This window comes from Eleutherodactylus coqui, chromosome 10, assembly GCF_035609145.1.
Source record: "Eleutherodactylus coqui strain aEleCoq1 chromosome 10, aEleCoq1.hap1, whole genome shotgun sequence".
NCBI lineage: Eukaryota > Metazoa > Chordata > Amphibia > Anura > Eleutherodactylidae > Eleutherodactylus > Eleutherodactylus coqui.
Genome location: NC_089846.1, coordinates 78,154,067 through 78,177,772, shown reverse-complemented (window position 1 = coordinate 78,177,772; position 23,706 = coordinate 78,154,067). Strand labels below are relative to the sequence as shown.

At 46.1% G+C, this 23,706-nt stretch overlaps 1 protein-coding gene across 3 annotated transcripts in view; it reads left to right on the top strand.

Moving 5' to 3' along the window:
* The window catches only part of LOC136579771 (class I histocompatibility antigen, F10 alpha chain-like), an 87,766-nt gene that overhangs the window by 29,832 nt on the left and 34,228 nt on the right, over positions 1–23,706 (top strand). The gene's annotated exons all lie outside the window — the stretch shown is intronic.

The following is a 23,706-nucleotide window of genomic DNA, read 5'->3' as shown; positions in this document are numbered from 1 at the left end:
CCAGTGGGTGTCCGCCCTAAAAGGGATTCCCATAGCTGAATAAACTGTGGAATTATAAATCAAGGAGATATTTAGGCTACATGTGATTCCTGGTAACGTAGCCTCTGATAGAGGGGTGCAGTTTGCATGAAGATTCTGAAAGAACTTCTGTACGGCCCTAGAAATTACTGTTAATTTGTCTCTTGCCTTCAATCTTTAGTCAAATAGCCAAACTGAAAGGACTAACCAAACTCTAGAGCAGTGATGGGCAATAGAGATGAGCGAGCATACTCGCTAAGGACAATTGCTCGATGAGCATTATCCTTAGCAAGTATCTCCCCGCTCGGGAGAAAAAGTTCGGCTGAGGGCGCGGGTGACAGGGCAGTTGCGGCAGTCAGCAGGGGGGAGCGGGTGGGAGAGAGAGATCTCCCCTCCGTTCCTCCCCGCTCTCCCCCGCAACTCCCTGCCCGCCGCTGGCAGCCGAATCTTTGCTCCCAAGCGGGCAGGTACTCGCTAAGGGCAATGCTCGATCGAGCAATTGCCCTTAGCGAGTATGCTCGCTTATCACTAATGGGCAACCTTTTGAGCTTGGTGTGTCAAAATTTGCTAAAAAACTGAGCATAAGGCCGCCTGCACACGGGCGGAAATCCCGCGGCGGGATTATCCGCGGGATTTCCGCCACTGAAAGCCTGCATAGGAGTGCATTACAATACGCACTCCTATGCAGACGGCCGCGGTTTGGCCGCGCGAAATATGCAGAGCCTCGCACAGAAACGTCACTCACCCGGCCGCCGGCTCTGGTCTGCGCATGCGCCGGTTGCCCGGCAACCGACACATGAAAGAGCTGGGGGTGGCAGGCGTGGGTGAATACGCGCTCCTCCCTGCAGGCACTTGGGTCGGGTCCCGCGACGAGAATTCTCGCCACCGGATCCGACCCGCCCGTCTGCAGGCGGCCTAACTCAGGTGGTGTGTCACTTCGAGAAAAAAAACATAAATTTGCGATATTTATAGTTTAAATAACAAACATGTATAATTGTAATGTATAACTGTATTTAATAAACCCAGGACACCCATAGCACAGGCCCTCGCCTCTAGCTGCCTCCCCCTCTCTTATCTCAGTAATGATGAGCCTCCATCAGTGACAGTGCCCCCATAGCGGCTCCCAGCAAGGACAGCGCCCCCCACAGTGGCCACCAGCAGCGACAACACCCCCCACAGCGGCCCCCCTAGCAGTAACTGCATCCCACAGTGGCCCCCCCAGCAGCGACAGCGCCCCCCACAGTGGCCCCCCCACAGCAACAGTGCCCCCCTAGCAGTAACTGCCCCCCACAGCGGCCCCCCAGCAGCGACAGTGCCCCCCCACAGGGGCCCCAGCATTAACTGCCCCCCACAGGGGCCCCCAGCATTAACTGCCCCCCACAGCGGCCCACCAGCAGTGACAGTGCACCCACAGTGGCCCCCAGCAATGACAGCACCCCCCACAGCAACAGCGCCCCCCCAGCAGCGACAGCACCCCCCACAGCGGCGCCCAGCAGCAACAACGCCCCCCCAGCAGCAATGGCGGCCCCCACATCGCCACCCCAGCAGTTACTGCCCCTCACAGTGGCCCCCCAGTAGCGACAGCACCCCCCTCCCTCCACAGGGGCCCCAGCATTACCTGCCCCCCAAAGGGGCCCCCAACATTAACTGCCCCAAAAGCGCCCTCCAGCAGTGACAGTGCCCCCACAGCAGCCCCCAGCAATGACAGCAGCCCCCAGCAGCGACAGCACCCCCCACAGCGGCCCCCCCTAGCAGTAACTGCCCCGCACAGCGGCCCCCAGCAGTGACAGTGCCCCCCAGCAGTAACTGCCCCCCACAGCGGCCCCCCAGCAGCGTCAGCGCCCCCCCAAAGCGGCCCCCCAGTAGTGACTGACTCCCACAGTGGCCCCCCAGCAGTAACTGACCCCCACAGCGGCCCCTAGCAGTAACTGGCCCCCAGCATTAACTGCTTCCCACAGCGACACCCCAGCAGTGACAGTGTCCCCCGATACCCACGTACTTACCTCCTGGAAGCTCTTCCTGTGCCTGGCGCACCGCAAGCAGAGATGATCTCCGGCGCACACTGTGACATCAGTGTGCTGCCGGACCCCTCCTCCCCCGGACGCTCTCGCGGAACCAACAGGTAGGAGACGTTAGGGGACAGGGGGAGGAGGATCCCGACTGCACACTGTCATCACAGTGTGCGCCGGGATCAGCGCTGCTAGTAGTGTTGATAAGTGAATAACAGCAGGGGAGCCACGGCCCCTGCCGATATTCACTAACGGGGTGAGCGGCCGCGTGTCAGCGAGTATGGCTACGCGTGTCAAAGTTTCTCCTACCTTTCAGGTGGGGAATAAAGTGTGGTTATCTACTAAAGATTTTACAAATGGTACATACTCTGATTTGGCCACCGTTCAAATTGGGTACTAAAGTGATCGGGTTTGGGCCCTATTCTTTTTAATATATTTATTAATGACCTGGTAGACGGATTGTGCAGTAAAATATCAATATTTGCAGATGATACAAAACTATGTAAAGAAATTAACACTACAGAGGACACAAGGAGATTGCAAGAGGATCTGGATAAGTTGTGGGCAGAAAAATTGCAAATGAGATTTAATACTGATAAATGTTAAATAAATGTTAAGCACATGGGCAGAGGAAATACATGTCACCATTACACGCTAAATGGGAAACTGCTGGGGAACACTGACATGGAGAAGGACTTGGAGGTTTCAGTTAACTGTAAGCTTAACTGGAGCAACCAGTGTCAGGCAGCTGCTGCCAAGGCAAATAGGATCACGGGGGCCATCAATAGAGGTCTAGGGGTCTCATGACGAGGACATTGTTCTTCCTCTTTACAAGTCACTGGTCAGACCACACATGGAATATTGTGGACAGTTTTGGGCACCAGTACTCAGGAAGGATATATTAAAGCTTGAGCGGGCACAAAAGTGGCAACTAAAGTAATAAATAGAATGGGCGGACTGCAATACCCAAAGAGGTTATAAAAATTGGGATTATTTAGTTTAGTAAAAAGACGGCTGAGGGGTGAACTAATAACTATGTATAAGTATATCTGGGGACAATACAGAGATCTCTCCCATCATCTATTTATACCCAGGACTGTAACAAGGGGGAATGAGATTGGAAAGGTTCTCCTTATACCGTGGGTCGAGAAAGGTGTACACCCAGTAATCCGTGTTGGCCAGAATGCGTCTAATGCACAGGTCCCGGGAAAGGCAGCCTAACATGAAGTCAGCCATGTGTGCCAGGGTCTCAGTACGCAACACATTGCTGTCCTCAATAGGAATGTGCTCCTCCCCCTCCTCTTTAGCCCATACATGCTGAACAGATGACAGGCAAGCAGCATGGGTACCCTCTGCAGTTTGGCCAGCAGTCTCTTCCACCTCCTCCTCCTCTTCCTCCCCCTCCCACTCCTCCTCCTCCCCTGCTGAGATATAGTCTTGAGGGTGGTCTGGCTATCAAGTGACATACCGTTATCCCCCATCTCGTCTTCTAACTGCAAAGCGTCGGTCTTTATGCTTAGCAGAGAAGTTCTCAGCAGGCAAAGCAGTGGCATCGTAACACTAATGATGGCCGCATCACCGCTTACCATTTGGGTAGACTCCTCAAAGTTTCCAAGGACCTGGCAGATATCTGCCATCCATGCCCACTCCTCTGTAGAGAACTGCGGAGGCCATGTTGCAGCTGGTATTCCACAATTGCTCTACGCTCCTCGTACAGCCTGGCCAACATGTGCAGCGTAGAATTCCAGCGTGTGAGCATGTCGCACAGCAGACAGTGCTCTGGCAGCTGAAACCGACATTGCAGTGTCCTGAGGGTGGCAGCATCTGTGATGGACTTGTGGAAATGTCCGCACATGCGGCGCACCTTGCCAAGCAGGTTAAACAAGTGGGGGTAGTTTTTCAAAAAACGCTAAACCACTAGATTGAACATGTGGGCCAGGCATGGCACGTGTGTGAGGCTGCCGAGCTGCACAGCCGCCACCAGGTTATGGCCATTGTCACACACGACCATGCCCCGTTGGAGGCTCAGCAGCGAAAGCCAGAAATCGGTCTGCTCTGTCAGACCCTGTAACAGTTTGGGGGCTGTGTGCCTCTTGTCACCTAAGCTGAGTAGTTTCAGCACAGTTTGCTGACGTTTGCCCACCGCTGTGCTGGCGACGTGCTCACACTTCGTAATTGAGAGGTGGAGGTGGCGGAGAAGGAGGAGGGTTTTTTTTGGAGGAGGTGGCTTAATACGCCGCAGATACCAGCACCGAGGTAGTACCTGTTATTCTTGGTGTGGGTAGCACGTGAGCGGTCCCAGGCTCTGACTCGGTTCCAGCCTCCACCAAGTTCCCCTAATGTGCCGTCAGGGAGATATAGTGGCCCTGCCCGCCAGTACTTGTCCATGTGTCCGTCGTTAAGTGGACCTTCCCAGTAACTGCGTTGGTGGGGCACGGGTAATGTTGCGGGAGACGTGCTGGTTTAGGGGGCGGGGACGGCACACCGGGAAAATAGTGGTGACTGGGGACCAAGTAGCGCAGGACCACTGTCGCCATCATGTTTTTGAAAGCCTCCATTTCCACAAGCCTGTACGGCAGCATCTCCAGGCTGATTAATTTGGCAATGTGCACGTTTAAAGCTTGTGCATGCGGGTGGGTGGCGGCATATTTCTGCTTTCGCTCCAATGCTCGTGTTAGCGACAGCTGAATGCCACGCTGGGAGACACTGCTAGAGGCCGTGGAGGTGAGGGTGTGGGTGCAAGCCGCGAGGCGCTCGTGCCTGCGTCCTGTGAGGGGGATTGGATCTGTGTGGCAGGTTGTGGCACAGGGGGAGAGTAGTGGTTTGACCCGGAGGCAGTGAATGGCCTTCGTCCCACCTTGTAGGGTGCTTGGCCATCATATGCCTGCGCATGCTGGTGGTGGTGAGGCTGGTAGTGCTGGCTTCCCGGCTGATTTTGGTGCGGCACAGGTTGCACACCACTGTTCGTCGGTCGTCCACGTTCTCACTAAAAAACATCCACACCTTTGAACATCTAGCCCTCTGCATAGAGCCTTGCTGAAAGGGGGTGCTGTGGGAAACAGTTGCTGGAATTTGGGCTCTGACTTTGCCTCTCCCCCTGGCCACCCTACTGCCTCTTCCAACCTGTCCTGCTGCTGCACTTGCCTCCCCCTCTGAAGCCCTGTCTTCAGTAGGCTTAGCAAGCCAGGTGGGGTCAGTCACCTCATCGTCCAGCAGCTCTTCCTCCGAATCCTCTGTGCGCTCCTCCCTCAGACTTACTGCCCTTACTACTACCTCATTGACAGACAAGTGTGTCTCATCATCCTCATCCACAAAAAGCTCTTGAGACAATTGCTGGAAGTCCCCAGCCTCATCAACCGGACTGCGGGAACTTTCCAAAGGTTGGGCATCGGTCACGACAAACTCCCCAGGTGAGAGAGGAACCATTTTTTCCCACTATGGGCAGGGACCCGAGAACAGCTCCTGGGAGTCTGCCTGCTCAAAATCTGTCATTTTCCTGGAGTGACGAGGCTTTGAGGAAGGAGGAGCAGCCAGAGGATTCAGAGGTGCAGTCCCTAGACCGGGAGTAGTGGACTGCGTAAAAGACTGGGGATTTGATACATTGCTGGACGCGTTATCTGCCATCCACGACAGGACCTGCTCCCACTGCTCTGCTTGTAATAAAGGTCTACCATGCAGACCTGCAAATTGTGATATGAAGCTGGGGAGCGGATGGATTTGGAGATCTCCTAATCTCTCAGCAGCCAGCTGTGATGCACTCCACCCAGCACTTCGGCCTGTGCCCTCACCCCCACTTGGGCGCCCGCGCCCACGTTCTCGACCCTTACCCCTACTCCTCCTCATGTCGGATTAAGGATAGAGCAGGGCCAAAATAAATTACCCCACCATATAGCGCTGAGAACTGTGGCTAATTCACCACATACAGAGACTTATAGATACCAGAGGCTCCATGCTGTGACCGTAAAAAATTAAACCGCTGTCTTGCGCTGATACCGAGGGGTCATATACCGCTCACAGAGACTTGTATATAGTAGAGAGGCTGTATGGAGTGGGAGAAAACTAGAAAGCCAGTGGATAGTGCTGGTAACTGCGGCTACCTCAACCCCCCCCCCCCCCCCCCCAAGGAAAGGGTATTGTGAGACGCTTTGCACAGGGGCAGAAAACTCTAAAGCCAGTGGATATTGCTGCTAACTGCGGCTACTTCACCGCACCCAAGGAAAGGGTATTGTAAGACGCTCTGCACAGGTTCAGAAAACTCTAAAGCCAGTGGATAGTGCTAATAACTGCGGCAACTTCACCGAACCCAAGGAAAGGGTATTGTGAAAAAAAAAATTTAAATCGTAATTTTTTCCGTCTGCTTTGCTTAGATTCATTCAAATACTGTGGGGTCAAAATACGCAGTACACCCTGAGATGAATTCGCTAAGGGGTCTAGTTTTCAAAATGGGGTCATTTGTGGGGGTTCTCCATCATTTTGGACGCTCAATGGCTCTACAAGTGGGCAATAGGGCCTGGAATTTATTCCTTTGTACCCTGAAATCCAACGGGTGCTCCTTCCATTATAGGCCTAGCCATGTGTCCTTTAAGTAGATTAGGGCCACAATGGGTATGTTTCTGAACACGGGACAAACATGGGTATCCATTTTGGGGTGAAAGTCTTCATTCATTTGTGTGCTGTACAAAAAAAACTGTTTTTAAATTGATACAACTGCCAAAAAAAATTAAAATTGTAATTTTTTCCTACTGCTTTGCTAAGATTTATTCAAAAATTGTAGGGTAAAAATACACAGTACACCCCTAGATGAATTCGTTAAGGTGTCTAGTTTTCAAAATGGGATCATTTGTCAGGGTTCTCTGTCGTTTTGTCTGCTCAAGGGCTCTACAAGTGGGCAATGGGGCCTAAATCACCTTCATGCTAAATTTCTGTTCTGAAAGCCACCGACTACTCCTTACATTTTGGGCCCCGTTGTGCATCCAAACATAAGATTAGGGCCACAATAGGTATGTCTCTGAACACGGGACAAACAGGGGTATCCATTTTGGGGTGCAAGTCTTCATTCATTTGTGTGCTGTACAAAAAAAGCTGTTTTTAAAATGACAGAATTGCCAAGAAAACGAAAATCACAATTTTTTCCTTTTGCTTTGCTTGAATTCATTCAAAAACTGTGGGGTCAAAATGGGCAGCACACCCCTAGATAAATTCGTTAAGGGGTCTAGTTTTCAAAAGGGGTCACTTGTGGCAGTTCTCTATGGTTTTGGCCACTCAAGAGCTCTACAAGAGTGTTATAGGGCCTAAAACGCCTTCAAGAAAAATTCATGTTCTGAAAGACACTGACTACTCCTTTCGTTTTGGGCCCCATTGTGCATCCAGACATAAGATTAGGGCCACAATGGGTATATTTCTGAACACAGGACAAACAGGGGGATCCATTTTGGGGTGTCAATCCTCATTTTCATGGGCACTATAGGAAAAAAATATGTCTTTAAAATGACATATTTGCAAAAATATGATATTTTATTTTTTCTCCTCTAAATTTAATTAATTCCTGAAAAAAAAACTGCGGTGTCAAAATACTCATGACCCCCCTCAGTGGATACATTAGGGTTATTTGTGGGGGTATCTATCTATTCTGACACTCACGAGCCTTTGCTAACTTGGCTTGCTGTAAGAAAACAAAGTGTTCCTCAAAATGCTGAAAAGTAATGTTAAATTTGTACGTCATCTAAAAGGTTAAAAAAAACACCAGTTTTTCAAACGTGCATTCAGAATAAAGTAAACAGATGGAAATATATATATCCTTTCAAAAAATTTGTACAGTATGTTTGCACATATTGGAGATATTGCAGTTGAAAATGTGAAAAAAAATGACAATTTTTTCAACATTTTTTCAATATTGGTACTTTTAATAAATAAACACAAATTATATCGGTCTATTTTTACAACCTAAATGAAGTACAACATGTGGCGAAAAAACAATGTCAGAATCACTTGGATATGCAAAACCTTTACGGAGTTATGCTATGTTGAACAACGCATGTCAGATTTCCAAAATTTGGCTCCGTCACTAAGGCGCAAACAGGCTTCGTCACTAAGGGGTTAAGTACTTGGCGGTCACCTGATCGGCCCAGCTACTCACTACTGTGGGGGGAGAGGGCTGGCACGTCACAGGAGGAAGTGGTAATGCCTTCCCTGCATGTTTATTGGCTAGAAAATGGCGCTAAACATGCGGGGAAGGGAAATGAAATTGACTCGAATACCGTGTGGTGCTCGTCTCGAGTATCCTAATATTCGAACGAGCATCAAGCTTGGACGAGTGTGCTCTCTCATCTCTAGTAATAACATTTGTGAAAGTTTATAACAATTCTTCAAGACTTTCAGTTTTGTTTAAGATAGTAAGACCTGGATTATGACAGACAAATGAATGTTCATAGAGGATGGGAAAATGTTTTCCCTCTTTGTCTTCCATCTTGTTTATTTTTCATGGTCAGTGTAATATAAAGAGATGAATAAAGTGTCCCCCCAGCTGTCCTGTATTGACCAGCTGCTGTTCAGGACAGTAGTAAAGTGGAGTAACATCCTCCCCCCTTAAATTTGCCCTTACTAGATAAGTAGATAGATAGATGGATGGATAGAGAGATAGATAGATATGAGATAGATAGATAGATAGATAGATAGATAGATAGATAGATAGATAGATAGATAGATAGATAGATAGATAGGTAGATATGAGATGGATAGATATGAGATTGATAGATATGAGATGGATAGATATGAGATGGATAGATATGAGATAGATAGATAGATAGATAGATAGATAGATAGATAGATAGATAGATAGATAGATAGATAGATATATGAGATTGATAGATATATTTTGTGATGTGGAGGCTGTAGCCTGTCAGTCATTCTTTGTGTGTCTCAGCGTTCATTGTTCTGTTAGCCCATGCAGTAGGAAGCGGCTACCTTAGTCCCACGTGGTTTTGCATCACTGCGGTGTAGTTTGTAGGTGGAAGAGTTAAATGCTTTTAAGCATCCAGGAAAGCTAACTGCTGTACGAAGCTTGGAAGCAACAGGCTTTAGGAAGACTGTTACACTCCCCTCAGGGGATCTCTGATGTCCTACTGCCCTTGCTAAACCAAAGCTAGCAAATGCTTAGGTTAGGAGATAAGAACAGGAACAGTAGTCACATCCCAGTGAACTTCTCCGCCCCACTTCTTGAAGGTTCCAGCCAGAAGTGATAACTTCTTAGAGCCACAGTTTGAACAAAGAAAGCTTGTTCTAGATAAAGAAAAACTGCAATTTGAAATTACGAAAGATCTGTACATCGCAGCCCACTGTCAAGGATATTTAGCAAAATGTTGCATTAGCACAAATAAGATGCAGGGACTCCCATCTTTGTGGATGCTCATGAACCTAGAATCACATATCTGAGAAAGTATTTACCCAAGGATACTCATGTGTAGACTCAAGGCATAGGTAAAATCATGACTAAAAATATGCCGGGCCTATATTCCCGATCAGTTAACCGTGTGTGAAGATGTGACTAAAGTAGGGAATTATGATTTTTTTAGAGTTCCTACAAACCCAACCCTCCCTTCTCTGTGTGACCTCAGTATAACAAACTGGCCAGGGTGAGGAGCAGGGAATCAAACCACACTTGGATAGTACTTTAAGCAGGCCCAAAAGACCACAAATGCAGTCACCCTCTGTGGGGAAGGGATGTCTTATCAAGCTAGTGGTACCACATGAATGGCAAGTTGCAGTATTTCCAGGTAGGGTTTGAGAGCCTTCTCTTTGGCAAGAGTAGATGGAGCAAAGTCAGGGAGCTACTGGTAATTGTGGCCTTGAAATATTCCTTTTGATGAAGAATACGCTGCATGTACCAATTGGCCTCAGGTGTGGTGAAAGTGGAGTTTTAATATAATGTCTCTTGAAGAACCTTTTGGTTTTCGAGTGTACAATACTTTATGGAATTTATCCATTTCCAACCTTTCAATTAGAATGCTGGGACAAAGTTCTTGGAACAAAGCAGTTACAGTTGATTGCAGATTAGAGATGAGCGAACACCAAAATGTTCGGGTGTTCGTTATTCGTAACGAACTTCCCGTGATGCTCGAGGGTTCGTTTCGAACAACGAACCCCATTGAAGTCAATGGGCGACCGGAACATTTTTGTATTTCGCCGATGCTCGCTAAGGTTTTCATGTGTGAAAATCTGGGCAATTCAGGAAAGTGATGGGAATGACACAGTGACGGATAGGGCAGGCGAGGGGCTACATGGTGGGCTGCATCTCAAGTTCACAGGTCCCACTATTAAGCCACAATAGCGGCAAGAGTGCCCCCCCCCCCCCCCCCACTGTCAGCATAAAGATCGTCCTCCTCTGGCACAGCAGTAACAGCTGTAGCAGAGAAGAACGATGTTTGCCCATTGAATTCAATGGAACCGGCAATACAGCCGACTCCACTGAATGCAATGGGCTGCCGGCGATCGCAGGATGAATGGTCGGAAAGGGGTTAAATATATAACCCCTTTCCTGCAATTCATCCAGAAATGTGTTACACTAAAAATATATACCGGCGTATAAGGCGACCGGGCGTATAAGACGACCCCCCAACTGTCACCTTATACGCCGGTAATACAGTGGAGCAAAGAATAAAAAGCATTACTTACGTTTTTAGATGATCTGCGGCGCTCCTGCAGGCTGTCACTCCCTCCTGGTCCACGGCAGACAAGCTTTCTCCACGAAAGACTTTAAATCCCTGCCTCCAGAAGCACATGTGCCTTCAGCCAATCACAGCCAATGACAATGATGTCATTGAATGGCTGTGATTGGCTGTGTTTCTGGAGGCGGGGATTTCAAGCCTTGAAATCCCCGCCTCCAGAAACACAGCCAATCACAGCCATTCAATGACATCATTGTCATTGGCTGTGATTGGCTGAAGGCACATGTGCTTCTGGAGGCAGGGATTTAAAGTCTTTCGTGGAGAAAGCTTGTCTGCCGTGGACCAGGAGGGAGTGACAGCCTGCAGGAGCGCCGCAGATCATCTAAAAACGTAAGTAATGCTTTTTATTCTTTGCTCCACTGTATTGCCGGCGTATAAGGTGACAGTTGGGGGGTCGTCTTATACGCCCGGTCGCCTTATACGCCGGTATATATTTTTAGTGTAACACATTTCTGGATGAATTGCAGGAAAGGGGTTATATATTTAACCCCTTTCCGACCATTCATCCTGCGATCGCCGGCAGCCCATTGCATTCAGTGGAGTCGGCTGTATTGCCGGTTCCATTGAATTCAATGGGCAAACATCGTTCTTCTCTGCTACAGCTGTTACAGCTGTGCCAGAGAAGAAGGATTTGTCTTCTATATGTTCTCAATGGGGTCAGCGCTGCTGCCGCTGGCCCCATTGAGCGCATATAGAATGCATCCATAGCGAGCAGCGGGAGGGGCAGACTTTCATATCAGGCGGACACCTTATCTCCCCAGCCACTCACAGCAGGGGGGTGGTATAGGGCTTAAACGTTGCAGGGGGAAGTTGTAATGCCTTCCCTGTCTTTATATTGGCCAAAAAAAAGCGCTAACGTCTCAGGGAAGAAAGTTTAATTTACCAGAACACCGCATGGTGTTCGTTACGAATAACGAACATCCCGAACACCCTAATATTCGCACGAATAGCAAGCTCGGACGAACGCGTTCGCTCATCTCTATTGCAGATCTTTGATTTGACACAGGAAGGCCTCGTTTACGTAAGTTATCCCTGTAAGTTTCCTTCATGGAGTTGTTTCACCTCTTTTTTATGGGATTCTAAGATGATAGTAGCATTGTCTATGCATTCTTCCAGAGCTGGTAGTCATTGGCCTAAGTCTATATTCATTTATAAGTATGGTGGTAATATCAGCTGAGGTTTTAGATAGTTCATTTTTCAGTAATGCTTGTATCTGGGATAGAAGTGTCTCTTCGTGAGGAGTAGTTGTATTTTCCAGTGGGTTAGGGCTTGCTTGAGTTGAGTCAAAAGAGGGAAGATAATCCCCAGTAGATGAATGAGAAGAGTCATCCGAGGGTATTTTAGTGTTGGCAGCAAATTAATTGTTGATTGGGAGCCTTGGTTGTGTTTTTCACGTTAAAAGAGGCTCATGGTTGTTGTATTGCTTGTAATCAGCCAAAAGGGTAGTAAGAGATAGGATAGAACATAGGGTCTCTTTCACTAGGCTTCACTAGGGCCTCATAACCCTATGTGGATTGTACGGTCATTCGTAACATGACACCAGAATACAAAGTATTACGTCAGCAGAGCATATTTGGATTTATTTCATTAAGTTTTATTTTTGACCAACACATCCATCAAAAATCACACATTTCTGTGTCACGGACGGCAGTTTATGGATCGACAGTCATGAACCTGTGACGTTGACACATCTTTTAATGATAATCTCTGCAGTCCTGTCTTGGACATTTATTTTTGGGTTTGTTATAGCAGTTGATGTGTGGAACTGACATTTTTGTTGGGACTATAGACTTCATATAGGATTCATAAAAGGGCAATGAGCATACAAGCACACATAAATAGTATAAAACAAAAGGGATTGGAGATAGAAGGGAATGCAGAATCTCAAGCCCCAAATTTTTTTTAAAATTGAGAGATTTTATAGAAAAATATCTAAACCAAAACGAGATAATCGAATGTATGAGACAGTTCACCAACACATCCTGGTATTACATTCATGATGATGCGAACCATCTGGGTAATTCAAAAATAACGTAGCTCGAAAGATTTTGATCGTTTTAGGAGAAATCGATCCCATCAGGTAGCTGGAATCCTGATCTACGGTCCAATACAGTTCCAAAACACAACTAATGAGGAAACAAAAGATCACAGAGTGTCGCCAGTGGTTTCCATCACTTGCTTTAGTTTATTTCATTTTATTCTATTCTTTAGTTTTATATTGTTATTTTTTGATAGGGATGGGAATTATTGAGGTTTGGAGGGGATGGGGATGGGGAAGAAGAATGAGAAGATTGAAAGAGAATTTTGTATGTATATCTGATTATTGTTTCCATGTTTTAACAGTCAAATGTAAACATAATTTGCATATGAGAAAATGCACGACATGTAATACCATAGGCCAATAATGCAGCCTTCTCATGTATGTTTAGTTTGATAAATGTCAATAAAAACGAGTTTTAAACAAAAAAACAAAAGGGACAAAATAAGAGAAAATACTAGTCCATGTTGTTTCCAATAATCCTAAAATGTGAGGAGCAACTGCAGAAAAGGGGACAGTCAGACCACAACTAGGTGCCACTCCTGGGATTTGACACTTTGGGGAGGGACCCGCATGGTTTTAAAGCCTCCGCAGGACCACTTTCCCCACCGGCCTTCTTCTGACATCATCAAGGGACAGGGTGAGTATATGCATGGATCATCTGAATGGAACCCTGATTTAACATCGGCAATATTTCCCCAGGAGGCACTCCAATAAGGAAGATATGGCCGCCATGTTTAATATCTGGAATTCACCTACACATGGATACCAAGCATGATATGCAACCTATGATTGGCTATACATATAAACAATTCTGTGGGTTCTGTGGAGGTCTCACAGCGACAGGAGTAACTGCACTGGGTCCACAGTATCCTTACGGTTCTGAAAAGGTAACTGCTGTCATTCTGGGACCTTCAAGTGGCCTATAATCCCCATTATAAATTTCTCTTTTGATAAATACATTATCAAGGCACAGAGCCAAAATGTCTGCTTGGAATATGCAGGCGGCATGATGGGACAAATGCTTGATGGGAAGGGGGTAATTAACATGCCCTTGTCACCTGTTAACTTTGTCATCATCAGAACAAAGGGCTTCCTTGCTACTTTCTTGCTTTGCAGATGTGAGGGAGGGGGAATGAATATTGATAAGTTCAACCCAGCTTTTCCTAGTCCAGAACGATAGCAATTTGACACAGAAAGTTGGGTGACAATTTACCAACATCATTGTACCACAACTGCCACTAATATCAGAGAAAGATAAATGGATAATATTCCTGTATTATAGTGGTTGGATAACAACTAATCTATGGGGAGAGTGTTGGTGTGTTCTCAAGTTACTATTTACTAGATTGACCCAACGTTCGCTACACAAACATAAAATGTTTGGAAAAATGGTTGTAAATGTTTTAAGAACCATCCAGTGAGAATTTGGCTTGAACTGTTCGCCGTGCACAGATTGGTCTTCCATGTTTTGGGGACATGACAACAAGTCAATTAGACCCCTTGAGTGGCACACCCGGAAATTTTTCTGGGACGAGCTCCACTGCTCATAGCGATATAGCCCGGAAGATTTCCGGGCTATGTATCACTATGGGAGCAGCAGAGCACAATGCCACAAGCTGTAGCATTGTGCTCTGCCTGTACTGTCCCACAGAGAACACAGCAGGACATTGAGAAGCAGGAAGATATTGCCGATATGCCTGCAATCTCCTGCTTCTAAGTCTCCTGCTTTGTTTACAGGTTGCTATAGAGACCATTGGCTTGTCAGAAGCAAGCCAATGGTCTCTGTTGCAGGGAGAGCTGGTGCTTGGCTGTCAGAAGACAGTTAGGTACCAGCTCTTACAGCAGAGATCAGAGAAAACCTCTGATCTCTGCTGTGTTAACCCTTTACATGCTGCAGTCTATGTGACTGCAGCATGTAAAGGGCTATCACCATGGGACCCCCCCCCCCCCCCCAGAATGTGATCAGGAAGTCCTGATGGGTCTCTGTGGAAGTCCCCTAAAGGGACAAAAATTTAAGAAAAGTTAAAAAAAAAAAAAAAAGGTAAAAAATTATTTAAAAAATAAAATAAATAAAATTAAAAATACTTGTCTCGCTTTACTTTGTGAAAAATTAAAAATAAAATCACACGTGGTATCCCTGCGTCGTTATGACCCAGAGAAGGAAGTTAGTACATTATTTAACCCCTTAATGACACGGTCCCTTTTTTTCTTCTTTCCCCATTTCTTTTTTCTTCCCCCCGTTTAAAAAATCATAACTTCTTTATTTATCCATCGACGTGCTGTATGAGGGCTTGTTTTTTGAGTGATGAGTTGTATTTTTCTGTGGTGCCATTTAAAGTACCATATAATGTACTGAAAAACTTTTACAAAAATCTAAGTGGAGTAAAATGAAAAAAAAATGACATTCCACCATCCTTCAGTGCGTTTTGTTTCTACGGCACACAAACTGCAACAAAAATGACCGGATAACTTTATTCTGAGGCTCAGTACGATTACTACGATACCAAATGTGTATACTTTTTTTTCTGAGCACTTGTATTTTTTTTCAAAGACATTTAATTTTTTTAAATTTCTTTCTGCTGCATCTTCTGCGCACGATAACTTTTTTATTTTTCCATTGACGTAGTTGAGCAAGGGCTCATGTTTGCGGGACGTCCTGTAGTTAACGTTGGTACCATTTTGGAATACATACAACTTTTTGATCGCTTTTTATTGCATTTTTTATGGGAGACAGTATGACTGAAAAAGTGCATTTCTGGCGTTCTTTATTTTTTTTTCGGATTACGTTCACCATGGGGGGTAAATAATGCACTACTTTGATAGATCAGACATTTACGGATGCGGTGATACCAAATATGTATTTTTCTTTTATGATTTAGATTTTTTTATTATAGATATGGCAAAAGGAGGGTGATTTAAACTTGTATTACTTTTTTTCCCCCTAATCTCCCTACAAATTTTTTCACAAAAGTTATGCAATACATTATATATACCCAAAAATGATGCCATCAAAAAGTACAACTTGTCCAGCAAAAAACAAGCCCTCATATGGCCGTGTCAATGAAAAAATGAAAAAGTTATGGCTCTTGGAACGCGACTGCAAAATTAGTTGAAATTAAATGATTGTCCCATTTAAAAAACCTGCCCTGAAGGGCACGACAGGGGGGTAGGAAACCCGCCACTCAAGAGGTTAATGTATATTACATGACAGTAATATATTTTATCTCTGGTATACTCTACAGACTGGATCTCCTACAGAGAGAGAATACAGTCACAGAGCTGTAGACCACTTTATGCCTACGTGTAGCGGAGCTGAGTGTATACCTGCGCATTGCAGAGTTAGGGCTGACACTCACTGGCGTTTTTTTTCTATTGCGCTGCGAGAGCAAGTGAAAACACTCGCCTCACAGCGCGATAAAAAAGCCGGGATGACTCCGGGATATTGCCAGTCTTCTCAATGGGGCCAGCGGCAGCAGCGTTAGCCCCATCAAAAAGATAGGGAGAATACCGCGGACTTCAGCCACAGCTGTCACAGCTATGGCAGGAGTTTCCTTCATCCCCGTGGGGTGCAGAAGTGCAGCATGCTATCCCATTGCTTTCAATGGGATCAGCGCTGCTGCTGGTCCCATTGAAAGCAGTGGTTTGTGGCAAACCCTGCAATATGATTTTCAGGGAAGGGCTTGAAATATCCCTGAAAATCATCATTAAGTGGTAAAATGAATGAAAAGCTAAGCACTAGCTTCAGGTGGTGGGGATTTTTAAATCCCCGCTTGCTGAAAGTGCTCAACAGCCGTCTTGGAGAGCCAGCCGGAGGATGCGTCTGAGCGGCGGAGAGGTGAGTAAATTTTTTTTTCTTTTTTACCACTTAATGATAAGCATGGGATAGCATGCTGCACTTCTGCCACATCTGACACAGCTTTGACAGCTGTGGCAGAAGTCCGCGGTATTCTCCCTATCTTTTCAATGGGGCTAGCGCTGCTGTCGCTGGCCCCATTGAAAAGACTGGCGATATCCCGGCGTCTTTCTTGCGCTGCGAGGCAAGTGTTTTCACTTGCTCTCGCAGCACAAGCGAGAATAAAACGCCAGTGGGTGTCCAGCCTTAGTCAGTTCGTTAGTTATCTCGCTTGGACGACGAGGGTCCGTAGCGCCGATCTAGAATGACCACGACCGAGAGCATTGTTCCATTCGATGTTGATGTAAGGCAATGATACCTCTTCTATCTGTTGCACTCGCGAGTGCTGCGGATGACCAGGGGGCCTCCGCCATCCTGCAGGGGTTCATCCCTCGATTTTCCTAGCAATTGCTGCGGTTAGAGGACAGTAGGCCGGAACAGCTTCTGACAAGCGTGCAACATGACCAAAAAGTGCGAGTCGTCTCCTTGTTATTGTTTTTCTGATTGACTCAAGCCCCGTGCAAGCCTGTATCTCACTGTTTCTGATGAAGTCAAACCAACTGACACAGAGAATCTGGCATTGGCATCACATGTGAAAGGACTCCAGATGCTTAGTGGTTTGCGACAGGTCTGGTAGAATCAAATCTTGGTCCTGAGTGTTATGTTCTGCCTCCGCCAGAGTTTATCCAGGGACCTCATCGCCGAGGCTGCCAGCACTATTCTCTGCAGGATGTCCGGAAGCACCCTCCCATCTGTGTGCTGAACGCTTCCAAGGTACACAAACTCACTGACAGCCTTGATTCTCTGTAAACGTTTACGTCTAGGTCCGGAGGGATTGCACCGCTCCTAGATTCTGCAGCTTGGTTTTTTGCCAGGAGATGTGAAGCCCAAGACAGGACACCTCAAAATCGAACTGTTCCAATGAGTGTCTCAGATTATTAGATCGAGATCCAAGAGTGCAACATCGTCGGCGTAGTCTAGGTCGGTGAAGTGGTACTCCGGAAGAGTGACCCCATTACATTGGACAATACGCTGAAGAATCCAGTCCATGGCCCTGTAGAAGAGTGCAGGAGCCAAGACGCAACCTTGTCAAACACCAGACAAGGTCTCAAAACTAGCAGAGGTTAAACCGTTGATACGGACTTTGGCAAATGTGCCCTGATGCATGTCTTTTAGTAGGTTTAGAAGGAATGTAAGGACGCTAATGCCACGCAAGGCCTTATAGAGGGCTTCTTTGTCGACCGAGTCGAACACCGCCTTGAGATCGACATACGCGACGAGTAGCAGTTTGTTAAATTCTCTATGTATCTCTGAGAGGAGCCTAAGAGCGAGTATGGCATCCATGGTGGAGCAGCCTGCCGTGAAGCTGACTGCTGGGGTCTCTGCTTAGAGTCAGGAGTGGTTGTACCCTTGAGATTAGAACGTGCGCGAAGACCTTGCCAGGAACCGAGAGGAGCATCATTGGCCTGTAGCTAGTGCATGTTGTTTATGGGCCCTTCCCCTTGTAAAGGGTGAGGATGATACCCTCCTTCCATTCGACGGGGACTTTCCCACAAGACCAGACGTGCAGAAATAGTTGATGTAAAGCAGTGCTTATCGGCTCAATTGCACATTTCAGCAGTTCAGGTGATCGGGAGTCCCTGGATACTTCATCACCCTAGGAAAGGGGGCGACAGGAAGTGCAGTAATGAGGCCCATTTCACAAGTGTATTAGTACTAGGCCCTTCACTGTTGCATGCTGTTGCTGTTTGCCCCGGCTAGGAGGTGTATCTGCGTTCAGCAAAGAAGGAACCGCTGCTGCCCGGCCTTCACCAGAGCCTCGTTAGCCAGCCGTATTCAAGGTTCCTGACAGGCCTTCACGGCTATCGTAGCGGCCACCGTACTTCACCCTATCAGGCAGTCCCCTACTTGACTTTTGCCCATCTCCCATGACAGGGACGTGAGGTTGGACTTTTGGGAGGCATTGCAGAGCTGAGTATATACCTGCGTATAGCAGAGCAGAGTGTGTTTTACTATCAGCTGTATAGGAAATATGCAGTGCGCCACAAGGTCCGTCTTAGGGAATTCTTCGGGTACCAGTAACCAATCCCCTAAGGAAGGGGAGAGCTGCAGGATAAATCGAGGGTCTCTCCAAAACAGAGGGACCCCCCAAAGACAAAGAAAACAACGTACTGTTAGGAAAAGTTCAATCCTGCGCTACCGTGTACGGTACTGAGCAGGGTGTACATATATGTACACCCTGCTCAGTACCGTACCTACTGTCAGCTGTGGACTTATGTTTCTCTCATCTATCCGCCTGCTCTCCGCGCTCACTGTACCACTTACACCACTGGAATCTCTGCTTCTCCAGCACTCTTACCATTCTTGGATTATGTCCAAGCTTTATAGTATTTTGTGATTGGCCACTGACACTATCCCTCCCTGGTACATGGTGGGCTTGAGAACGGGAAACTGGCACACAGCTCTCCCCTCGAAGCAATGGTCAAAAGCCTTTACTTACACTCATACAATTACTTATAGCAAGTAGGGCTCAAAAAACAAATTCTAAAATCCTTTCTAGATGGTATCGTTGCCAATTTGTTCTTCTTAAAAGGTATACCCTTCCCCCACTCCTATGTGTTCCCCCCCCCCCTTTTTTTCCTCTCATTGTTTTCTCTAGTTCTCGTTATACTGCTCTACTCTCCTTGCATTCCTATCTATGTCCCGGCTGGAGGCCTCCAATTTTTCTTGATGTTTATTACTAGTTGACAGATATTGCTACCTGATCTTGTCTTGGATTATAGTGTACTTAGTATTTCTCATGGATATGGGGTCTGAAGTTACCATGATGCCCTAGAGTTATTTCGAGAAACATTTCAAGGACTCTATTTGCAACAGGGTTTGGGGGGTTATACAAGCACTCTGAATGCCAGGAAGAAGGAGCGCTGTGAGGCACTGTAGAGGAGGCTAGGAAGACTGCCTCCATGAAAGAGTATATCCAGGGGCTAAGCCCCATCCACCATTCTAAACATTCATGAGTTTTCTTGGCACTGCAGTCGCCCTATATATGATGTGCAGCAGCACAAGAAAGCCAACAGCCAATGGTGGGGCCAGTAAGGTGGCAGAGCCAACATTCCGACAGCAGTGTGAGCAGCAATATCCTGATACTGGGGAGCAGAAGATGTGGTCACCAAAAGGGCCTTGAAGATCAAAGGATGAAGATGGAGGTCTGAAAGGGCCCTGATGATTAGGGCCAAACAAAGATAGAAGGCTGATGACCAGATAAACCCTTAGAGGAAGCAGCAGTGCTGTGGCCCCAACCTGGAGAAGCAGCTGGATTGGGACTATGATAAGGAGCAGCACATATAGTTGAGGGTGATTCTTACTTGCACTAGCAGCCAGAGTTAGTCAATATCGTATCTCCCGCCAATGAGATGTTAGAGGGTCAGCGGCCTGCTGTCAGCATAGTCAGCACTTGAATACAATTTATACAGACATTAGTGGTATCATTAGTGCAACTTCTCCTGTCCTGCTGACCCTCACCACACAGGCAAAGAGGATCTCATTATTAACCCTTTTGGAACCCACAAATTGCTTGTATGTTTTAAACACCAGCTGAACTGATGAAAGGGTTATCCCTGAAACGTGTCTTCATATGCTGAACTAGATGGACATTGTCTTCATTCGGCCTAACATACTATGTTACTATGTTACATATTTTATTAAATAAAAGGAGAAGTTTTCCACCCCTTTGCTTATTTCCTACTTGCTATAATCTGGAGTGTTGCACCTTCCCCATTGCCAGCTTTTAGTCCTATTATCTTGGTCTTTTACACAGGTGGGCAGCACCTCCACCATTGAGGTTTTCATTCTACTCTTTTCACCTTATATGTAGATTCATCATTCACAATTGCCACTGCACTGGCTGCCTGTTGAATACAGAATTAAATTTTTAACTCACTACCTTCATCCACAAAGACCTCCACAGCGTAGCGCCACTCTACATTGCCTCCCTCATCCATCACCCAGCCCGGGCTCTCCGCTCTGCTAACGAAACCAGACTGAGCGCCCCTTCAATTCGAACCTCTCATTGCCGCCTCCAAGACTTCTCCAGGGGCAGCACCAGTCATCTGGAACGAACTACCAAAGGCTATCCAGGCAATCCAGGACTTTCAAAACTATAGGCGTGCTCTAAAAACGTACCTCTTCAGATAGGCATACCATATCTCCTAAACCAAACTCCTCTGTACTCTGCCTGATAATATGCTCCCTGACCTATTGGCTGCAATCCCTGCTAGCCACTATCAACTGCCCCTGCAGTTATACCGATTCTGCCATCACACGGCTGAACATCTGACCATTGTCTATGTGTATAGGATCCCTCACTCTCCACCTCGCTATACCGTGCACATCCCCAGCCCTTTTACCTTCTGTATCACCCCATTACTTGTAGTATGTAAGCTTGTTGGAGCAGGACCCTCACATTGACAGACTTTCGTAGAAACAGTTACATTTGCTGGCATTAGTTACTTCTCCATATCCTAGGGGACCTGATATGGAGAAATACATTTATCCTCTGTGTATTGCATTTTAGCTCTGTTCCCTGGGTGAGTCTGACTCTGACCGACTGGCTTTCCTTTTTACTTGGTGCCTAAGAAGAGTTGACTTAGATCTCCTTCTACTCTCCTCTTCTCCCTCTCTTCTGTGACTAAATCGTTCTTGCTCTTGAGTACTTAGACTTTAGATGTTCAACTTCTCACTGCACTGGCTTTCTCCTCATTCCTCCCCAGTCTCTATCTCAGGCTTCCCTGGACTAGGTTCCTGTATCAGACTAGACTTAACTCCGCCCGCTCTCTACCTTATATAATACTAAACTAGCTCAATCTGTGATGTGGATGCAAACTACCAATCCCAGGCCCAGCTAAACCTCAATTAACACTCCCCTGACTGTTGCTAGGTGACCTGTATGCACCAGGGGCTGGAGAATATTGCTAAAACACATATTACAGTGGAGAAATATGAACAATAACATCATAACTTTTCACACTTATTAAACATCACATTTGGACCTGATTGTAAGGCTATAGTCGACACAGAAAGTGCTGGAGTACCCAACTCTGGGGCACTACAGTGATATAGATGGAGGCTACAGTAAATGGAGTCTGTATTGTACATATAGACCAAATACCCGAAGTTCGGTCAGCTGACTTGTTGTAATGTAATGGTGGTATGCCTAATTATTATTTGTTATACTGTGTGATATTTAATGCAACATTCAAGTACAACTGCCCTCCTACAATAAATGATACATTTCACTTGCATCAGAGAACTCTAAAAGCCAAACATGACACTCCCGCAAAGAATGATGACCCCCTTCAGAAAATGCTGTAATTGAGGAAGAATTGCTCCATGAGGGCCCTGTAGATGCATACAACTCAAAGTAGGGGTTCCACCACAGCATTATTCAACCAACAATTTCATTAGAAGTTAAAGTCATTTATAGGGACTACATTTGTTAAGTGGAGTGGAAGTGTAATGCTTAAAGACCCATGTATATGCATCTATGTATATTATTGCTGGACTTTATATATGTTCCTGCTAGAACCTTCAGTGAAGTCACATGACTGTTGTTTTTTTTTAGTTTAGTTTTTTTACTGTAACTTTTCTGATGTGGATTAACAGGACCCAAGCTGCCCATTCATTTGCTGATGAGCTACATACAACAGGCAGGAGCTGTTCCCAGGCTCTAGTGTAACTTGGCAGTTTTTTGCAGAGAGCCTTGTGAGGAGTGAGCTGCCCCATTGCTACTTGAGAGCTGAGTTTTCCTATACCAGAGAAAGCACAAGTTGGATTTCTGGAGTGGCACTACCCATCTGTTGCAGTGAAAGTTGAAAAGGGAGGTCTGCCAATCATCCAAGGAAACATCAGCTGTAATTACCAACCGCAAGCACTGAACCGTCAATGGGAGAGGGACTACATGGCCACTAATGGAGTGTGATTGGCACATCCTGGCTCAGCGTGACTTTCCTGGACCTAATGACTCACATGTAGTGGTCAGGACTGGACAGTGTATATTACTGTAGTTGTATACTGTTGGTTCTTTTGGACATCTGTGCTTTCTGTATGCCTTAGTGTTGATGTTGTTCTGTTTGCTCACATTGTAAAGCCAAAGAAAATTTTGCAACCTTTTTGCTCTTTTATGTGACTCATTCCAGTTTTACAAAGTGTCTAGAAAAGAAGGTGAGGTTTGAATGGAATTAGGTTTTTAGAGCAATTTAAGAAATTAAGCTTTCTGAAAAAGTTGATAAACTTGTTGCATTCTTACTGTAGTAGCTGGGTGGTGTAAAAATTGATTCCACATCTCTAAACATACTGATGTGACTGGCTAATTTATGCAACATTTCATAAATATTCCGCAAATACCCTCAACGAAACCTCCAGCCTTAAAAAAAAACGTGTCTGATAAATTCCCCCCTTATTTGATAAGCACACATTGGTGCTTATTTACGATTCAAAGTTTGGCAGTTTTCTGCTTGCACCATATTTATCATGTGTTAGACACTTTCAGACAGTTTTTTCGATTCGTCTGAAAGAAGGGTGTGTACGAAATTGCACCAAATTGAAGCACATCGTGCCAAAATTTAGGCACAATTTTTGGTGCAAACTAAGCCAACTCTAATTGGCAGTCTTAAAATGTGCCAGATTTATCATTCAGTGGCTGGCACATTTTAAGACAGCCTAGTCTAAGTTTGCATTGTCTAACTTTTAGACAGTATTAGTAAATAAGAGCCACTGCCTTCACTCTTCCATATATCCATCACTCCATTAATCTGGTCAGGACTATTGACCTCTCAATATACTGCCCAAAATGTACTGTGCATACCCTCCTCCTGCTCTTCTTGTGGCTTCAGGAAACTCAGGGTCACCACTGTAATGTAAGTCTATGGACACAATCACAGCAGACAAGAATACATGCAGATATATCCTTACACAACTCTCACTATTATAATAGTCTGTGTGATATGTAACTATCCCTCTGTCTCT